Source organism: Eumetopias jubatus, unplaced genomic scaffold (assembly GCF_037043125.1).
Source record: "Eumetopias jubatus isolate StellerSeaLion01/CBP00866 unplaced genomic scaffold, mEumJub1_p1.0 scaffold_3, whole genome shotgun sequence".
Lineage (NCBI taxonomy): Eukaryota > Metazoa > Chordata > Mammalia > Carnivora > Otariidae > Eumetopias > Eumetopias jubatus.
In genome coordinates, this window is record NW_028274809.1 from 42,132,349 (window position 1) to 42,155,124 (window position 22,776).

Consider the following 22,776-nt stretch of genomic DNA (forward strand, 5'->3'; position numbering starts at 1 on the left):
AGGGAGTTGTAGAGAGTATATAGAGCATACATAGAGAGAATATGTAGTTAAATTTTGTTTTTTATTCAAGATGATGACATCTTTCTTAACTGATGTTTATATAATTCAATTTAAAGTGATTGATATACTTGGATTAAAATCTAGGATATTGCTAGCTCCATTTGTTCTTTGTATTTTCTTCTTTTTCTATATTATTTTCCTGCCTTCACCAGTTTTAGTTTATCATCTTTTACCATTTTATCTTCTCTATGAACTTATTACTTATACTTTTTAAAAAACTTTCAGCAGTTGACATAGGATTTACAACATACATTTTAAATTAATCTAAGATTACCTTCAAAATAGTTTATACTGTTATATGTGAACTTTACAGACCTTATAACAGTATATTCTTAATTTTTTCTTTGCACCACTGTTGTCCTACATTTCACTTTTACATGCCCTATGAGTACACAATACATTGTTACTATTGTTGCTTTAAACAATCAATTATCATTAAGAACATTTACAAATAACACAAAGTTATGAACTATTTGTGTTCTCCTAAATTCATATGTTGAAGCCCTAACCCTAGCATATCTGTATTTGGTGATGGGGCCTCTAGTGAAGAAATTGAGGTTGAATAGTGTCATAATTATGGGACCCTGATCCAATAGTATTATTCCATATGAGAAGAGACACCAGAGAGCTTTCTTTTTTGTGTCTCTTTCTCTCTCTCTCTTTCTCTCCTCATGTGAGTACATAGCTAGAATCCAGCCATTTTCAAACCAAGAACAATCTTACTAGAAATAGGCCAGCTGTCACCTTGATCAGACTTCTATCCTCCAGAACAGTGAGACAGTGTGTCTATTGTTTAAGCTGCCCAGCTTATGGTAATTTGTTATGGAAGCCCAGCAAGTTTAGGCATACAATCTTAAATTTTACTTCTACTTATTCCATTCCTTATGCTCTTAACATCTTTGAGTAAATTCCTGACATGTATATTCATTCTACTTGGAAAACGTGCTTTATAGTCTCTGATAGCCTAAATCTGCCAGCAATAAATTCCCTCAGCATTGGTAGCCTGAAGTTTTTATTCCTCGGTTTTGAAGAATATTCTCGCTGGGTATAGAATTACAGGTTGATTTTTCTTTGGCACTTGAAATATCACTATAACATCTTCTTCATTGCATGGTTTCTGTTGAGCTGTCTGATGTAATTCTTAAATGCTTTCTTCTGAATTTAATGCATACCTCTTTCCCATAGCTATCTTCAAGATTTTTCTTTTCATCTTTGTTTTCAGCAGTCTGAAAAATATGCCTACATGTAGGTTTTGGTTTGTTTGGTTTCTAGATCTAACTTCCTTGGTGTTCCACAATGTCTTGGACATGTGGTATGGTACCTGTCACTGATTTTGGAAGATTGTTAGTCATTGTTTCCTCCAATATTTCATCTTATTGTTCTCGTCCTTCTGGAATTCCAATCATATATGTTACACCCTTTGTTATTTTTTCCATAAAATTCAGATATTCAATTCTATTGCTTTTATTTCATTCATCTTCTCTCTGTGCTTCTATTTTTTTAGGTAGTTTTTATTTATCTCTCTTTGCATTAGCCAGGGTTCTCTGGAGAAACAGAACCATACACATATACATGTATATGGATATAGAAGTTTTAAGACTTAATTGTAGTCATTGGCTTAGGCACTATGGGGACTTAGAAGTCTAATAGTCTGCCATCTATAAGCCAGTTGTATGATTTAGTCTTAAAACTGGAAGCACTGATGTTCAAGATTAGAAGATTGACTTCCTAGCCCAAGGAGAATGCTGGAGGTGGGAGGAAGAAAGAGAATGTGCCTTACCCCTGACTTTTTGTTCTATTTGGGCCTTCAAAGATTGGATGATGCCTATCTGCATTGATGAGGGCAGATCTTCTCCATCTTCCAATTCAAATGCCAGTCTCTTCTGGAAACATCCTCATGGACATAACCACAACAGTATTTTGTCAGTTATCTGGGCATCTCTTATCTTTATGTTTAACACATAAAATCAACTATAACCATCACATTCAAGTTCAGTGGTTCATAAGTGTGTCAGGTCTACTGATACATCTGATGATACTTTCATTTTTGCTGTTTTGGATTTCTAGCATTTCCATTTTAGCTTTACTTTCAATGTCCATCTCTGTTGAAATCGCCTATGTGATCTTGCATGCTTTCTACCTTTTAGAGCCATTAGGACAATTTTCTGTCTGATAATTCCAACATCTGTGTCATATCTGAGTTTGCTTCTGATGATCACTTTGTATCTTCAAATGGTATTTTTCTTCTTTTTAGGTCTTTTTTAAATGAAAGTTGTTATTTTAAGGCAGTAAACACTGAAGTAAATGTTTTAATACTTGGAGATAAGTACCTTTTTCCTTCTTCAAAGTCTAGTGTGGGAGTTTTGCTAATCTTGTTAGAAATTGGGCTTGGAATGAAGCTTATTGTTATGGTAACAACCTTTAACTAGATTTCAAATTCTTTGACTGAAACCTTGTTTATTTCTTCCCACTTGGATTTGGTCTTTCCTTTGTCTTAGTTCCTAGATAATTCTGTCTCTAGCAAGTCTGTCAGTTATTAAACTGAGATAGGTTGGCCTAGTTAGCAAGTAGTCTATGGTGCTGTGCTTTGGCCTCAGTATTAAGTGGCACTGTTCATCTGGATCTGTGATGTGGCTTTCACAGGTTTTTATGCTCCTCTGTGAAAAATAATCTGGGCATTTTGCATTGGTAGACATTTATCCTTCCTGTTCCCCTGCAAATGGTTCCCCTCTTTGCTCCTGAAAATTAAACTTTCTATTCCATAGGGAAGAGAGAAAATTGGTCATGGCCAGCACCATGAGGGAGTTTTCTCAGGATTTTCTCTGGATTCCTGGTAGGGTTGTTCAAGGAAATCCTGTAAGAGGATAGGAATACTCCAAATGACTGCAGCTGCCAGAGGTTCTAAAATCTGTTAACTCATATGTGGCTTTCAGCAAAACATTAAAAACATCTCATTACTGGTTTATATGGGATTTGGTGATGTTTGTTCTAAGTTATAAAATGCTTGAAACTTAGGTCTCTTTGCACACTCCATTTTCTTTCTAAACTTCAGGTTAGTTGCCTGCCCTGAAACTTCAGTTCTGAAAACTCATTAATATGAAATCTGGCCACCTCTTTTCTTCTTTTCTTAAACCAAAAATGCATTCAGATTTATGACTCAAATGTTAGCCATTCTTTAAAGACTGTCTTTTGTCCTACTAACCTCAAAATGTTTGACTTCCTGCAGTCCACAAAGACCTGCTTTCTATGAACTTTTGTAATACTTAAAATATATTTAAGTTTTATATTATTTGGTATCTTTTTAAAATGGTCTGTTTTCTTTGTATATATATATATATATATAAATCTTGTATATATATATACACACATACATATAAAAAATCTTGTGTGTGTGTGTGTGTATGTGTATATATATATATATATATATATATATATATATATATATATATATATATACCTTGTCTCCCCAACTAGTTTATATGCCTTTTGAGGATAGATATTAGGTCTTTTACTTCTCTGTATTATCATGGTACCTAGATCAATGCCTTGTACATAGAAGTATGAGTGTTAAGTATAATCACTTATAAACCCATGGAGTTTATTTAGAAGATACTTATACTTGTTTACGTTCAACTTAATAGGCAGTGAGAATTAAATAATTTTTTTAAAATTTTGATCTTGGGGGTGCCTGGGTGGCTCCATCGGTTAGGTATCTGCCTTTGGCTCAGGTCATGATCCCAGGGTCATGGGACTGAGCCACATGTCAGGCTTCCTGCTCAGGGGGAAATCTGCTTCTCCCACTCCCTCTGCTGCTCCCCCTGCTTCTGTGTGCTCTCTCCCAAGTAAATTAAAAAAAAAAATAAAATCTTGATCTTATTTAATAGAAATGTAGCCAATTGTTTGTTCTGCTTTAAAAAAAGATTTGATTGTATAATAGATAAGTACTTCAAGGAGATGTCATTGCTAACTTTGTATCTGAAAACATTTTCTAATATTGAAGCTCTGCAGTAAAAGTTTTAGAATAAACAAAAAGGCAATTGTGATGTTGATCCCATCTCTCCACATGTCTGAGCTAAGATCTGAGTGCTATAACTTGTTCAGTTTTTTTTTAATCTTTATTTTTTTAAGATTTTTTTAATTTATTTGACAGAAAGAGACACAGCGAGAGAGGGAACACAAGCAGGGTGAGTGAGAGAGGGAGAAGCAGGCTTTCTGCTGAGCAGGGAGCCCGATGCGGGGCTCGACTCCAGGACCCTGAGATCATGACCTGAGCCTAAGGCAGAGGCTTAACAACTGAGCCACCCAGGCGCCCCTAACTTGTTCAGTTTTCATCTTCTTGTTACATCATCTGTCATTTCTTGTTCTGTGTCTATTGACTGCTTTTTTCTGCTGATTATGGAAGTTTTTATGCTTCTTGGCATGCCTAATAATTTGTTAGATATTGGACATTAGTTGGTTGTTTTGCTGAATGTAGGAAATTTATTGCTTTCCTTTAAACTAGGCTTAGATTTGTGTGGGCCTGTAGTTAAATTCAGACCTGTTTGATCACTCTGACGCCTGATTTTAAGCTTGACTAACCTGGGTCTAGAGTAGCCTCCATTGTAATTCAGTAAGGTATGTCCCTTCCTCACAATTTTTACTGAATGTCCAGGAGAATCACTAAGGCCTCACTCTTGGGCTGGTCAGAGCTCAAATGACTTCTACTTGCATGTGTTCAGCACTTTGCAGCAAAGATTTTCAGTTTTATTTTGCTCTTGGCCTTTGGAGTTTTATTCTATGCATATGTGGCCCAGTATTCAGCAAATACTCACAGGACTCTTGATGCAGATTCTGCAGTGGTTTTTTGTTTTTGTTTTTTTGCAGGATTACCTTTTTCTTATACTCTGTCATTTGATTTTCAATCATGTCAGCCTCACTAAAGTCTAATCTCCATCTTTTAAATAAACAAGAGCTCCAAGTTCTGCAAATGATTTCTTTCTATGCAAAGGGATCCCAAAACATCAAGAAAGAGTTAAAGTGATTTTAAAACTCACCCTTCTTTATTCCCCTTATCCAAGAGATCATAATTCTGCACTAATTTCCAATGTCTGAAATCATTTTATTTATTTTGTAGTTTTGTAATTGTTTATGATAAGATGTTAAGTTTGATCTCTGTTTTTCCTTCTTGGCTAGAAACCAAAGAATAGAAATTTTTTTGAAAAAAAATTGAAGTTTTACATTTTATTTCTCCCTGCCTGAACTTCTATCTTTGATATCTGTGATCTAGGCTCTAGTAAAAAATTAAATACTAAGTAATATATTTGGTTACTTTTATCTATTAACATTTTACTTTTTCTTGCAAAAAAACCCCACAATTCTAGGTTCTCTGTGACCTGCAAAAGTATAGAAGTTTTTGCCCCACAACCTTAATACTGATTTTACTAGGTTATCATTTTAGGAACAAATTAAGACTTCTAAATATCAGCATGCACTTACATAATTTTATGGAAACAGACTGTTTATAACCCCTCTTTTAGAATATATAACTGATTTAACTAGTTTATTGGCACTATGTTAAGTGTTTTAATAATCTTAAATACTAACAAACTAATTTTTCACATTTATGTATTAGAGTATCATTTTTAAAGGGTCTAAATATTAACATTGTGAATCTCATCTCTCAAATGGCACTCAAATGACCATATCCAGTTGTAGATAACAGTATTTTTCTGCTTTAACTTAAAAAAAAATTAAAAAATACAAACTCTAAAGCATTTCTTACAGTAATTATGCTTTATATTATTGTAGATGCATTTAAAATTTGTTAAAGTTTATTTTAAATTCATCTCTGTGTTCTAAAAATATACAGATTAATAAGCACAGGAAGATATATAGGCTATGCATTTGTGGAAGAAAGCATTGTTTTATGCTTAATTTTTGTGGCTAAGAAAATAAATAAACCACAGGTGTGCTTTCCTGTGTTAATGAGAAGTGTGTGGGCCTCTGATCATAAGTCAACTTTTAAATGCTTGATGCATTCACTCGAGCTTGCCAATATCTAATTGCTCTATGTTAGGTACATTGTTATTATGCCGAATTCTATAGTCCTCTGAACAGAACTGGCATATGATGTAGACATATTTTATAGTTCTCAGGTTTATAGTGTTTGGAGAATGTTGAAAGAGATGCTAGGAAAGAACACCCTTGTTGGGAATAAAAATGAGCTACAAGAGAGTTTTATCTTAATAGTCTCTTGGTAATGGCCTTTATGTTGTAAAGTACAGATTTGTATTTGCAAAAATATTAGTTGTTTAATATTAGCAATGCTATTGCTGCAGTAACATTCAGTCCAGAGATATTCCACAAAAATAAAGTTAGCTTCTATTAAATAAAATACTAAGAAACTAAGTGAACAGCCTTAATTGCCACATTAACTATGAATACCTAGTATTGACAAGTCTGCATATTTTGGCCAACTGAGTCACAAACACATGAAGAATCAGTATAGTATTGTGACAAACAAGGAAATGTTAAGCCTCAAAAATACATATATCTATGGCTTTCTAAATAAAAGTGTAACCAATGTATGATTTATCTTCATCATAAGTATCTGGTTTTCTCATATTTCTAGGATAGTCTTTTCCAATATCATTAGCTATAGCATGAGGCTCTTAATATTTTTCAAAAACAAGATGTATTGAACAAGATTATGGGAAGTCACTCATGGCAATCAAAACCAAATTAAAAAAAAAAAACAAGAAACAAAAAGTCATTTATACCAGAAAATAAACAGATTTTGAATAAGAAATTTACCCCAATTCCTGATTCTTCTAGTCAGTGTAATTGTGTATAAATTTTCCTTTCTAGGCTATAGAATATAAATATATTACAAAATAATCCACTGAAGGATGTGAATAAAATTAACAGTGAACGTGTCTTTTAAATGCCTAACACAGGGGTGCCTGGGTGGCTCAGAGTGTTAAGCATCAGCCTTCAGCTCAGGTCATGATCCCAGGGTCCTGGGAATGAGTCCCACATCAGGCTCCCTGCTAGGTGGGGAGCCTGCTTCTCCCTCTGCCTCTGCCTCTCTCTCTCTCTGACTCTCATTAATAAATAAATAAAACATTAAAAAAAATAAAAATAAAATGCCTAACACAGAATCTGGAAAGAGAAGATACCTAGTAAAAGTCTGTTAATACATACTAATAAATGTGAAATATTAAATTAAAATTTGCTAGACAATGTTAATAAAGAAATGATGATCCTTTACCTCAGTGAGCTCATAAACACTTGTTTGCAAAGGCATTATGTATAATGCAAAGTATACGGCATTCAACTTATTTTGTATGTGAAATATGCAACCACATCACATTTGTTCTCTCTAGGAGTGGTGGTCCTATTAGAAATAATCCACATGTTAACTTCTGGGGAAGATCCAGAGTAGAAGGATCCTAAGCACACCTCCTCCCACAGATACAACTGGATAACACCCACATCAATATAAATAATCCAGAAAATTACCTGAAGACTGGGAAAACAGACTATCCACAGCTAAATGTAGAGAAGAGGCCACATCAAAGAGGGTAAGAAGGGTAGAGAGGAGGTCAGGAGCCTCAAGACAGACCTACAAGACTGTCAGGCACACATTGGGGAGAGGAGCAGACCCCATATCAGATACCTCAGGCATAGGAAACACACACTAAGAAGAAAAATCCCCATAACATGTGGCTTTGAAAACCAGAGGGCCTAACTGCTTAAGTTCTTATAATCAGTGGGGCTTAACACCTAGAACTTAAAAAGTCAGAAGGCTCTGCTCTGGGAGAGCCCACAGGGAAAGAGGACATTGAGTCTCTGCCCTCAGAGATAGCACAACAAATAGCCCCACTGAGATATGGCATAGATACAGTGGTTTGAAAAATAAGTGAAGTACACAGGAAGAACATTTGTGTACTAATCTCAGAGCTTTTGCTGGAGGGACAGGATTAAGAGACTTCTACAAGAAGAAAAGAGCTAGAGGTAAAAGACTTGTACTCTGAAAAGTATAAAACACTGATGAAAAACCCGAAGATGACACAAATAAATGGGAAGATATTCCATGCTCATGGATTGGGAGAACAGTTTTAAAATGTCTATATCACCCAAAGCAATCTACAGATTTAATCAAAACACCAACACCATTTTTCACAGAACTAGAACAAGTAATCCTAAAATTTGTGTGGATGTACTGAATGGATCACTGGGTATTATATGCAAACAATGAATCATGGAACACTACATCAAAAACTAATGATGTAATGTATGGTGATTAACATAACATAATAAAAAAGAAAATTTTGTGTGGAACCGCAAAAGACCTTGCACAGCCAAAGCAGTCTTGAAAAAGACAAAACTGGAGGTATCACAATCCTAGATTTCAAGATCTACAAAGCTATAGTAATCAAAACAGTATGGTACTAGCACAAAAATAGACACATAGATCAATAGAACAGAATAGAGACCCCAGAAATAAACCCACAATTACACGGTCAATTAATTTTCAACAAAGGAGGCAAGAACATGCAATGGAAAAAAGACAGTCTCTTCATAAAGTGGTGCTAGGACAACAGGACAGCTACGTACAAAATAATGAAACTGAACCACTTCTTTACACTAAACACAAAAATAAACTCAAAATGGATTGAAGACATAAAAGTGAGACCTGAAACCACAAAAATCCTAGTAGAGAGCACAGGCAGTAATTTTTCTGATATCAGCAACATGCTTCTAGATATGTCTCCTAAGGCAATGGAAATAAAAGCAAAAATTAACTATTGGGACTACATCAAAATAAGCTCTGCACATCAAAGGAAACAATCAAAACTAAAAGATAACCTACCTTTGGATCCTTGTCCTTTAACAGATATGTTATTTGCAAATATCTTCTCCCATCGGGAGGGAGAAGATATTTGGGAGAAGATATTTGGAAGAAGATATTTGCAAATAACATATCTGTTAAAGGACAAGGATCCAAAATATATAAAGAATTATACAACTCAACACCAAAACCAACCTGGAACGTGCTGGTGTGGCTTCTGGCACAGGAACCCAAAGGCAACCGAGTGTCCTTGATGCTCTCCATCCACCTACGGTAGAGGCACAGGAGATACCCAGGCACTTTGCCTGGAGACACTTGGGGATTGATTTTGCTGTTGGGAATTGATGGCTTTAATAGGCTATTCTAGTTGCGACTAGTTGTGTTCCTGTCATTCAAAACAAAACAAAAACAATTTTCCCACCTCTTCCCGATGAAAAATAAAACAAAACAAAGCAAATCTTTCCACACTCATTCTCCATTGAAATAGTAATAAAAAAAATCCTCTTCCCTGTATATTTCTTTTCAACATCCTGATGATTTGGAGGGGAATATTTGATTTTTGACTTAATTTGGTATATGACATAGATTTCTAAAATCTGGTATCTGAGATTTGCCATCATGATGTAGTTTTAGAATGTTGTTGGGGTCCGTAACCCAGGGCCAAGAAAGAATTCTTGAGAGGTCTTTGGTTTAAAAAGGTGGTTTTATTAAAGCAAAGGAACAGGAACCTTGGGCAGAAAGAGCTGCTGTACCAGGGTTGTGAGGAGTGGTTGATTATATACTTCAGAGCTGGGGGAGGTAAAGATAAAGGGAGGTGTTGAAAAGGACTTTCATATGCTACAGAAGACCCTCAGGATACTGGAGGCCTTGCTATTGTCAAGCTAAGAATGCTTTGCTAGAGGGAAAACAACAACATTAAGATAGTTCAGAGTTTCCTAAAGGAATGGTCACACATATCCAGGTAGTCGGGGAAGGGAGGTAGTTGTGGGATGTCAGCTTGTGCTTTGTCCTCAGCTTGCCTTCTGCTCCCTCAATCATGCAAAAAGGGGGTGTTTTATAACTTTTACTCAAAGAGGTGGAAGTGCTCAGTAAACTGTTTCACGAGAATGTGTAATTCATCTTTTACTACAGTTCAGATTTTCAAACAACATGCATCAAAAGCTGTTCATGTAAACAAAATGACTTAACTATTCCAGGCAGGATTTGGAAGGATTCCACAATGCCGAGGAACAGGCGAATGTAATTAGATGAATTAAAATTCAACCAGTGCACCAAGTTTAAGAACCAAAGCTTTAAAAACAAATAAAAATTACTAATGAATCAATCACTGCAGAACCATCATAGGTCTTCCCCACTGCCCCTCCCATATCTGAAATCTGATTTTACACTGATAATTTGTCCCAGCACCCAGAGGAATGCCAGTGTGACCTCCTTACCTGGCTTGAAAGTATGACTGAGATCACCAAGACTGTGCCTAGAGCTAGGGAAACAGCATCTGAGCTATGCTGCTCAGATAGTACTCCCTGAAGGTAGAGAGGAAGACTCAGGGCACAACCTGATGTTTGCTGCTAGAGGTCCTCCTCTGAGTTTAGCCCAGGGGGTAATGTTTGTCTTTGAATACGCTTTCCTTTTCCTGAGAACAGTAGGTGTTCATTGAGTGATTACTGAATTGAATTATTTGAATTCAAATGAGGCATGATGTGTGCATTTTGCATTTTGGGAAGTAGTTTCTACTATCTTCTTTTTGAAGTGTTATTCCTGGAATTTCCCAACTCTGAAAATTCTTTGTTTTTTCTTTAGCCTCTTCCTTGCTTGCTTTCTCCCTTTCTTCATCCCTGAAAGTGCTTTATGACATATATAGTATTTAGACTGTTAAGAACTAAAATAAATTTGGTTTAAAGAATTTAAAGTCATGAGATCATTAGAGAAAGCCAGAGATGTGACAAAATATGGCTTGCAAACTGTTATTCAAAATCTAGACATTCAGTTGTATCCTGAATTTACTGTGGTTTCAATAAAGGGAATCAGGAAGTTTGGGGTTTCCCAGATACAACTGAATTCTGAGGTTTTAATTTTGAGGGCTTCTTTCTCAACACACCTGGGAATTTGACAGAACTTTGCCTTACTTGCTTTAAATTCTTTGGCTTCCTCCTGAGGAGGAAGTCATCTATGGCCCTGTAATTGTTCTCCAGAAATCACAGAGGCAGTGAGTGGGAAGTGGAGTTTAATATATCTAACAACACTGTTTCATTCATCCTGGAAATTTCCTAAAAGTTTCAAACGTTTCTGAAGTAACATTATGTCTCTTTAATGATTTTTTTTCACTCTTAAAGAATGCTTTGAACATTATTCTTTTTCACATATACATGAGAAATGTACATATTTCATTTATTTACATTTATGTGGAAAATCTTATTTATGTAAAAATCTTACAATGAAATCTTTTCAATCATGATTCTTATTGTGAACCGTGACCTATACTACTGAAAAATAAGAACATAATGTTATGGTGATGCATTTCTTTCATAATATAACTAATTGATGAGGACATAACTTAATAAAGCAAATAAATTCTAATAAAGCTCTTTGAGTACAATTTAAAAGTTAGGAGGGATCAGAAACACCTTGAAAGTAGTTTGAGAAACACACCTCCCTCCTACTTACATGCCCACACTATACAGTCTCATTACAAAAATGGAATGCAGTGAGGTAACATTATCTCATGCTCCTCTCAAGCTACCTAGTTTGCTAATTTATGCTGCTAATAACTACATTTGAGAGTTTATTCCAGACTTTTTACATACATTAACTAATTTTATCCTCTTACCTTGGAAATTTGGGCCTAACATCCCTATTCAACAGATGAGAAAACTGATAGGTTAATTAACTTGCCCAGTATCAAGCAGTAGAAAGTGACAGAGCTAAGATTTGAAAGTAGACCATTTTTCTTATTGTCTATGCTATAGTGCCTTTTAGTCCAAAAAAACACACAATACACCAAAAACAAAAACAACTTTTCATTTGTTTTTCATCTGTATAAGAACATGGAATTTTTTTTTAAAGAAACATGTATGATTATTTTATCCCTCTACCTATGACAAAAGAGAGAGGTATTGAGCTCCTACTTTATTATTTTTTTTAAGATTGATTGATTGATTGATTGATTTGATGGCGAGAGACACAGCAAGAGAGGGAACACAAGCAGGGGGAGTGGGAGAGGGAGAAGCAGGCTCTTGCTGAGCAGGGAGCCTGATGTGGGGCTCGATCCCAGGACCCTGAGCCAAAGGCAGATGCTTAACGACTGAGCCACCCAGGCGCCCGAGCTCTTATTTTAAAAATGAGGGTATTGATGGCATAGCCCTCATTATTTCACAAATTAAGCTAGGGTTCTACTTTTCCAGAAGTAAAAATTTAAAGAACTGGGGTGCCTGTGTGGCTCAGTAGGTTAAGCGTCTGTTTTCGGCTCAGGTCATGATCCCAGGGTCCTGGGATCTAGCCACACAGTGGGCTCTCTGCTCAGTGGAGAGATTACTTCTCCCTCTGCCCACTTGTGCTCTCTCTCTCTCCCTCACTTTCTCACAAATAAAATCTTTTTAAAAAATTAAAGAACTGTTAAGATAGTCACCAATGTCTATATATTATTTTGGAAATACCTATTAAATATAATTTGAGTTTCTATTGTTTGTCCCATTTCGGTGCCACCTTGAACTTTTTAAAGTATGATTAGGATTCTTAATCTTTTTTTTATAATTGTTACAAATTGCCTGCATGATAACCAGGTTAAAATGATAAAGTAGGAGAGAGTCCAAGACGGTGGAGGAGTAGGACCTTAATTTTGTCTGGTCCCAGGAATTCAGCTAGATAGCTAGCAAAAGAGCAGATTACATAGCCTGGCCCCTGGCAAGGGTGGTGCAATTCCACCTGGGGCAAAGACATTTGAGAATCAATGCAACTGGCCCCTCACCCAGAAGATCAACAAGAACATCCAGCCAAGACCAAGTTTACCATTTAATGAGAACTGCAAAACTACAGTGTTTTCCCCCCTTGATTCTTGAGTCTTTCAACTTTAATTTTTTCCTTATTTCTTTAATTTTTCTTCTCTCCTTTTTCAACTGACTTATCAGTTCCCCTTTTAAAATCTAATTTGCATTTTACAGTCCTATTCTATCCCTTCATTGTACTTAACCTTATTTTTGTGTGTGTGTATATATACATATACACATACAAAATATACATACATATAAATATATACATATCATATACATATAAAATATATATACATATATATAAGATATATATGCATATACACATATATATGCGTATACATATATATGTGTATATATACATGTATATGTATATATGTGTTTATGTGTGTGTATATATGTGTGTGTGTATGTATATGTATATTTATGTGTGTGTATATATATTAATTATATACATATAATTCATTTTTCTTCCTTTACAATTTTGAGATACAGTTTCCTCTAACAGAACAAAATACAACCAAAATCTAGTGTATGGCTCTTTTCTATTCACCCACCCGATCATATTTTTTGTTTTGTTAAAGGCATTTTATATTTTCATCTTTACAATTACATTCTATCCTCTCAAAGTATTTAATTTTATTTTTGTATATAAAAGTTTTTCTTTACAATTTTGAGATGTGGTTTCCTCTAACAAACTAACCAAATACACTCAGGAGATAGGTGAAGAGAACAGAGCAATACACTGTCTGTTAATACCCCTTCCTTTGTTGTTTTCTTTTTTTTCTTGTTTTTAATTTCTATTTTTACACTTACATTCTATTGTTTCATTGTATTTAATTTTTTTACATATACAAGTTTTTCCTTCTTTACGATTTTGGGATCTAATTGTCTAAGAAAGAGACCAAAATACACACAGAATCCAGTGTATTGCTCTATTCTGCCCATCTAATTATATTCACCCCCACTCCTGGTTTGGGGGTTCTTCTGATTTCTTTAGTGTATATTTTTCTGGGGTCATTGTGACACTTTTAGTATTTTGTTCTCTTGTTCATCTGTTCTTCTCTGAACAGAATGAGAAGACAGAAAAACCCACTTCAAAAAAGAGTACAAGAGGCAGTACTGACAGCCAGTGACTGAATCAATACGTTAGTAAGATGTCAGAACTAGAGTTCAGAATTATAAAGATACTAGCTGGGCTTGAAAAAAAAAAAAACAGCATAGAAGACACTAGAGAATCCCTTTCTGGAGAAATAAAAGAACTAAAATTTACCTAAGTAAAAATAAAAAAGGCTATTAATGAGATGCAATAAAAAAATGGAGGCTCTACTGATAGGATAAATAAGGCAGAAGAGAGATTTGGTGATATAGAAGACCAAATAATGGGGAATAAAGAAGCCAAGAAAGAGAGAGAAACAACTATTGGATCACAAGGGGAGAATTTGAGATATAAGTGATACCATAAAGTGAAACAATATTAGAATAATTGGGATTCCAGAAGAAGAGGAAAGAAAGGAGGTTACAGAAGGTATATTGGAGCAAATTATAGCAGAGAACTTCCCTAATTTGGGGAAAGAGACAGGCATCAAAATCCAGGAGGCTCAGAGAACCCCCCCTCAAAATCAATTAAAATAGGTTAACATCCTGACATCTAATAGTAAAACTTTAGACCCAAGGACACCTACAGATTGAAAGTGATGTGGAAAAGCATTAATCATGCTAAGGACATCAACAGAAAGCTGGAGTGGCAATCCTTATATCAGACAAAGTAGATTTTCAAATAAAGACTGTAATAAGAGATGACAAAAGGACACTATATCATACTTAAAGGGTCTATTCCACAAGCAGGTCCAAGAATTGTAAATATTTACGCCCCTAACATGGGAGCAGTCAATTATAAAAACCAATTAATAAAAAATCAAAGAAACACATCAACAAAAATTCAAGAATAGTAGGGGACTTTAATACACCCCTCACTACAATGGACAGATCATCTAAGCAGATCAATAAGGAAATAAGAGCTTTGAATGACACACTGGACCAGATGGACTTCACAGATATGTTCATAACAAATCCATCCTAAAACAACAGAATACACATTCTTCTCAAGTGCATATGGAGTATTCTCCAGAAAAGATCACATCCTGGGTCACAAATTAGGTCTCAACAGAACCAAGAGATTACAATTATTCCCTCCATATTTTCAGACCTCAATGCTTTAAAACAGGGATGGAATCCCAAGAGGAAAGTTGAAAAGAACTCAAATACATGGAAGCTAAAGAGATTCCTATTAAAGAATGGATCAACCAGGAAAATGAAGAATTTAAAAAATTCACAGAAACAAATGAAAATGAAAACACAACTGTTCAAAATCTTTGGAATGCAGAAAGGTGGTCCTAAGAGGGAAGTATATAGCACTACAAGTTTTTTATTTCTCAATTTTATTATGTTAGTCACCATACAGTACATCATTAATTTTTGATGTACTGTTCCAGGGTTCATTGTTTTCGTATAACACCCAGCGCTCCATGCAGTACATACCCTCCTTAATACCCATCCCTGGGCTAACCCATCCCCCCACCCCCCTCCCCTCTAAAGTCCTCAGTTTGTTTCTCAGAGTCCATTGTCTCTCATGGTTCGTCTCCCCCTCCGATTTCCCCCCTTCATTTTTCCCTTCCTTTTCCTAATGTCCTCCCTGCTATTCCTTATGTTCCACAAATAAGTGAAATCATACGATAATTGACTTTCTCTGCTTGACTTATTTCACTTAGCATAATCTCCTCCAGTCCCATCCATGTTGATATTAAAAGTTGGGTATTCATCCTTTCTGATGGCTGAGTGATATTCCATTGTATATATGGATCACATCTACTTTGTCCATTCACTGTTGAAGGGCATCTCGGCTTTCTACAGTTTAGCTATTGTGGACATTTCTGCTATGAACATTGGGGTGCATATGGCCCTTCTTTTCACTACATCTGTGTCTTTGGGGTAAATACCCAGGAGTGCAATTGCTAGGTCTTAGGGTATCTCTGTTTTTAATTTTTTGAGGCATCTTCACACTATTTTCCAAAGTGGCTGTACCAACTTGCATTCCCACCAACAGTGTAAAAGGGTTCCCCTTTCTCCACAACCTCTCCGACATTTGTTGTTTCTTGCCTTGTCAATTTTTGCCATTCTAATTGGTGTAAGGTGGTATCTCAATGTGGTTTTGATTTGAATTTCCCTGATGGTTAATGATGATGAACATTTTTTCATGTGTCTGTTAGCCATTTGTATGTCTTCTTTGGAGAAGTGTCTGTTCATGTCTTCTGCCCAGTTTTTTGACTGGATTCTTTGTTTTTTGGGTGCTGAGTTTGAGAAGTTCTTTATTGATCTTGGATATCAGCCCTTTGTCTGTAGTGTCATTTGCAAATATCTCCTCCCATTCTGTGGCTTGCCTCTTTGCTTTGTTGACTGTTTCCTTTGCTGTGCAGAAGCTTTTTATCTTGATGAAGTCCCAAAAGTTCATTTTTGTTTTTGTTTCACTTGCCTTTGGAGATATATCTTGAAAGAAGTTGCTGTGGCCAATGTCGAAGAGGTTACTGCCTACATTCTCCTCTAGGATTTTGATGGATTCCTGTCTCACACTGAGGTTTTTCATCCATTTTGACTTTATCTTTGCATATGGTGTTGGAGAATGGTCGAGTTTCATTCTTCTGCATGTGGCTGTCCAATTTTCCCAGCACCATTTATTGAAAAGACTGTCTTTTTTCCCATTGCATATTTTTTCCTGCTTTGTCAAAGATTACTTGACCATAGAGTTGAGGGTCCACAGCAGGGCACTCTATTCTATTCCATTGGTCTATATGTCTGTTTTTGTACCAGGACCATGCTGTCTTGTTGATCTTGGGTTTGTAATATAGCTTGAAAGCAGGCAGTGTGATGCCCCCAGCTTTTTCTTTTTCAACATTTCCTTGGCGATTTGGGGTCTTTTCTGATTCCATACAAATTTTAGGACTGTTTGTTCCATCACTTTGAAAAATGTCATTGGAATTTTGATTGGGATGGTGTTGAAGGTATAGATTGCTCTGGACAGCAAAGACATTTTAACAATGTTTATTCCTCCAATCTATGCATATGCAATGTTTTTCCATCTTTTTGTGTCTTCATCAATTTCTCTCATGAGTGTTCTGTAGTTCCCAAAGTATAGATTCTTTACCTCTTTGGTTAGGTTTATTCTGAGGTATCTTAATGTCTTTGGTGCTATTGTAAATGGAATCGACTCTCTAATTTCTATTTCTACAGTTGCATTGTTAGTGTATAAGAAAGTAACTGATTTCTGTGCATTGATTTTCTATCCTGCCACATTACTGAATTGCTGGATGAGTTCTAGTACTGTGGGCGTGGAGTCTCTTGGATTTCCATGTAAAGTATCATGTCATCTGTGAAGAGAGTTTAACTTCTTCTTTGCCAATTTGAATACCTTTTATTTCTTTTTGTTGTCTGACTGCTGTTGCCAGAACTCCTAGTAGTATGTTGAACAATAGTGGTGACAGTGGGCATCCTTGTCGTTCTCCTGATCTTAAGGGAAATGCTCTCAGCTTTTCCACATTGAGGATGATACTCACTGTGGGTTTTTCATGGATGGATTTTATGAACTTGGAAGAAGGTTCCTTCTATCTCTATACTCTGAAGAGTTTTAATCCAGAAAGGATGCTGTATTTTGTCAAATTCTTTTTCTGCATCAATTGAGAGGACCATATGGTTCTTCTCTCTCCTCTTATTCATGAGTTCTATCACATTGATTGATCTCCTAATGTTGAACCACACTTGAATCCCAGGGATAAATCCCACTTGGTCATGGTGGATCATCCTTTTAATGTATTGTTGGATCCTATTAGCTAGGATTTAGCTGAGAATTTTGGAAACCATATTCATTAGGGATATTGGTCTGAAGTTCTCCTTTTTTTGATGGGGTCTTTGCCTGGTCAGGGGATTAAGGTAATGTTAGCCTCATAAAATGAGTCTGGAAGCTTCTGTTTCTATTGTTTGAAACAGCTTCAGGAGAACAGGTATTATTTCTTCTTTGAATGTTTGGTAGAATTCCCCAGGGAATCCATCAGTCCCTGGACTCTTGTACTTTGAGGTTTTTGATCACTGTTTCAATCTCATTACTGTTTATTGGTCTATTCAGGTTGTCAATTTCTTCCTGTTTTGGTCTTGGTAATTTATAGGATTCCAGGAAGACCTCCATTTTTTCCAGATTGCTTAATTTATTGCTATAGAGTTGTTGATAATTTCTAATAATCGTTTCTATTTCCTTGGTTTTAGTTGTGATCTCTCCCCTTTCATTCATAATTTTGTTCATTTGGGTCCTTTCTCTGTTCTTTTGGATAAGTCTGGCCAGTGGTTTATCGACCTTATTAATTCTTTCAAAGAACGAGCTTCTAGTTTCATTGATCTGATCTACTGTGTTTCTGCTTTCTAATTCATTGATCTCTGCTCTAATCTTAATTATTTCTCTTCTAATGCGTGGCTTAGGCATCATTTGTTGTTTTTTTCTCCAGTTCTTTAAGGTGTAAAGTTAGTTGGTGGATTAAGGATTTTTCTATTTCTTTGAGTGAGGCTTGGATGGCTATGTATTTCCCCCTTAGGACCGCCTTTGCAGTATCCCATAGGGTTGGGCCAATGTGTTTTCATTCTCATTGGTTTCCATGAATCATTTAAGTTTTTCTTTGATTTCCTGGTTGACCCAAACCTTCTTGAGCAAAGTGGTCTTTAGCTTCCAAGTGTTTGAATTTCTTCCAAATTTTTTGTGATTGAGTTCCAGCTTTAAAGCATTATGGTCTGAGAATATGCAGGGAATAATCTCAATCTTTTGGTATCAGTTGAGACCTTATTTGTGACCCAGTATGTGGTCTATTCTGGTGAAAGTTCCATGCGTGCTCAAGAAGAATGAGTATTCTGTTGTTTTAGGATGGAATGTTCTGTATCTATCTATGAGGTCCATTTGGCCCAGAGTGTCATTCAAAGCTCTTGTTTCTTTGTTGATTTTCTGCTTAGATGATCTGTCTATTGTTGAGAGTGGAGTATTAAGGTCTCCTACAATTAACGTCTTATTATCAATATGACTCTATTTTGGTTAACAGTTGGCTTATGTATTTGACTGTTCTCCTGTTGGGGGTATAGATATTTACAATTGTTAGATCTTCTTGTTGGATAGGCCCTTTAAGAATGATACAGTATCCTTCTGTGTCTCTAACTACAGTCTTTAGCTTACAATCTAATTTGTCTAAGAATTGCTACCCCAGCTTTCTTTTGAGGTCCATTGGCGTGGAAGATGGATCTCCATCCCTTCACTTTCAGTCTGGATCTATCTTTAGGTTGAAAATGAGTCTCTTATAGACAGCTTATGGATGGGTCCTGTCTTTTTATCCAATCTGCAACCCTGTGCCATTTTATGGGAGCATTTAGGCCATTCACATTAAGAGTGATTATTGAAAGATGAATTTACTGTCATCATGTTGCCCATGAAGACCTTGTTTTTATAGATTGTCCCTGTAAGTTTCTGTTCTATATCACTCTTGGGGGCTTCTTTTATAGTACCCCCCTTAATATTTCTTGCAGGGTTGGCTTAGTGGTCACATATTCTTTCAGTTTCTGCCAGTCTTGGAAGTTCTGCAGTTCTCCATCCATTCTAAATGACACCTTGTCTTGTAGAGTATCTTGACTGCATATTCTTCTCATTTAGTACCCTGAATATGTCTTGCCAGCCCTTTCTGGCTTGCCAGGTCTCTGGATAAGTCTGACATTATTCTGATGTTCCTCCCTCTGTATGTAAGGAATCTCTTCCCCTAACTGCCCTTAAGATGGTTTCCTTGGTTCAAAGGTTTGCGAGTTTTACTATTACATGCCAGGGTGTCAGCCTGTTTTCCTTGATCTTGGGAGGGGTCCTCTCTGCCTCTAGGGCATGAATATTTGTTTCATTCTCCAGATTAGGGAAGTTCTCAGCTATGATTTGCTCAAATATATCTTCTAGTCCTCTCTCTCTCTCCCTATCTCTCTCTCCACTTCCTCAGGTATCCCAACAATTGTGGAATGTTTCATGGCATCCCTATTTCTGTAATTCTGTTTTCAGGGATTTTGAGCTGTTTCTCCCAGACCTCCTCTTTTTCCTTCTTTTCTATCACTTCTATTCCTTCTTTTCTAGATCACTAATTCGTTCTTCTGTCTTGTTTACCCTGTTGAGTATCTAGGTTAGATTGGATCTCATTGGTGATCTCATTAGTTCTGCCAGTTCAGCCTTCATTGCTGCCCTTAGAGACTATATGTTGCCATTAATTGATTCCTCCATTCTAGCTATCATCTTCATAACTGTTACCCTAAAGTCCATTTCCAACATCTTGGTTATATCTGTATCCATTTGTAAATCTGTGGCATAAGTCCTAGTCTGAGTCTTTTCTATTTTGGGGGTTCCTCCTCCTAGTCATTCTGTTGAGGGGTGGTTGAGGGAATGTACAGAGTCCAAATTATTGACCACAACCCAAGCAAGATGCATCTGTTTTGTGGGACCTTCGGATTGTCAGCCTCTTGTACTCCCAGCCTGTCTTCTAGGGGAGGAGCCTGTCATGTTGTTACTCAGGCCACCCTGTTTGGGCAGAGTTGCCCTGCCCCCTGTGTGTGTGGGGGGATGGGCTCAGTTAAAACTGGTTTTATGGGGCTTTTCTTCCTGGAAACTTTCCCTGGTGGCTTTCTGCATCTCTCTCGAGAGTCAGAGCAGAAGAGACCTTTAAAACCCTCTGCCTCAGAACAGATACCACAGTCTCTTCTTCAGTGAGGTCTCCAGGCCACACTGTTTCTGTCTATGCTGCTAAAAACTGCAGCATCCTGGGTTGTGTGCCCCTGAGCAGTACTCCCAGTCCTCACCTTCAGTTTGGGGCACATCTCTGGCTTTGTACTTCTAAAACTGCCAGCTGCCCCTAGTTTGCAGGTGCAGCCCTGCCGCTCCAGGGTTTAGTCCAGGAGGGCTGCCTTAAAGTCCTTTCCCTGTCGCTCCCAGTCTGTGAGTCTGTGCCTCGTCCCCAGCATGGGAGGCTTTCATGAATGGGCAGGGCAGAATCCTGAAGGCTCCCCCCCTTTCCATTTACCTTCCATTATCTATCCACGGAGTCACAGCTCCCCGCTTCATACCTCGAAACCAACCACATGCAAAACTCTTTGTAGAGATCCAGATATATCTTTCCTATGCCTCAGGCTGACTTTGTGCATGCTCAGAGTGGTCTGCTAGATATCCAGCTTAATTCAGGGGACAAGTTGGAATAGGGTCCCCTACTCCTCGACCATCTTTTCCCAAGTCCCTACAAACCTTTCTCAACAAGAGAGATCACAACTTAAACCTACACCTGAAGGAGCTGGAATAGAACAGCAAATAAAGCCTAAACCCAGCAGGACAAAATAATTAAGATTAGAGTAGAAATCAATGAAATAGAAACCAAAAAACAGTAGAAAAGATCAATGAAAATAGGAGCTGGTTCTTTGAAAGAATTAATATGTCTGGCCAGGAGTTTATCAATCTTATCAAAAAGAAAAGAGAAAGGACCCAAATAAATAATCATGAATGAAAGAGGAGAGATCACAACCAACACCAAAGAAATAAACAATAAGAACATATTATGAGCAACTACAGGTCAACAAATTAGGAAATCTGGAAGAAATTAATGCATTCCTAGAGACCTATAAACTACCAAAACTGAACCAGGAAGAAATAGAAAACCTGAACAGACCATTAACCAGCAAGGAAACTGAAGCAGTAATCAAAACTCTCCCAACAAACAAGAGCCCAGGGCCAGATGGCTTCCCAGGGGAATTCTACCAAACATTTCAAGAAGAATTAATACCTATTCTTCTGAAACTGTTCCATAAAACAGAAATAGAAGGAAAAAATCCAAACTCATTTTATGAGGCCAGCATTACCTTGATCCCCCAAAACAAAAGACCCCATCAAAAAGGAGAACTACAGACCAATATCCCTGATGAACATGGTTGCAAAAATTCTCACCAAAATACTAGCCAATAGGATCCAACAGTACATTAAAAGGATTATTCACCATGAACAAGTGGGATTTATTCCTGGGCTGCAAGTTTGGTTCAACATCTGCAAATCAATGTGATACATCACATTAATAAAAGAAAGAACAAGAACTATATGATCCTCTCAATAGATGCAGAAAAAGCATTTGACAAAGTACAGGATCCTCTCTTGATCAAAACTCTTCAAAGTATAAGGACAGAGGGTACATACCTCAATATCATAAAAGCCATCCAAGAAAAACCCACAGCGAATATCATTCTCAATGGAGAAAAACTGAGACCTTGTCCCTTAAGGTCAAGAACACAGCGGGGATGTCCACTATCACCACTGCTGTTCAACATAGTGCTAGAAGTCCTAGCCTCAGCAATCAAACAACAAAAAGAAATCAAAGGCATCCGAATTGGCAAGGAAGAAGTCAAACTCTCACTTTTTGCAAATGACATGATACTATGTGGAAAACCCAAAAGACTCCACCCCAAAACTGCTAGAACTCATACAGGAATTCAGCAAAGTGGCAGGATATAAAACCAATGCACATATATCAATTGCATTTCTATACACCAACAATGAGACAGAAGAGAAATTACGAGATGATCCTATTTACAATGGCACCCAAAACCATAAGATACCTAGGAATAAATCTAACCAAAGAGGCAAAGGAGTTGTACTCAGAAAATTATAGAACCCTCAGGAAAGAAACTGGAAGCCACAAAGAAATGGAAAAATGTCCCATGCTCATGGGTTGGAAGAACAAACATTGTTAAAAGGTCTATGCTGCCTAGAGCAATCTACACATTCAATGCAATCCCTATCAAAATACCATCAAT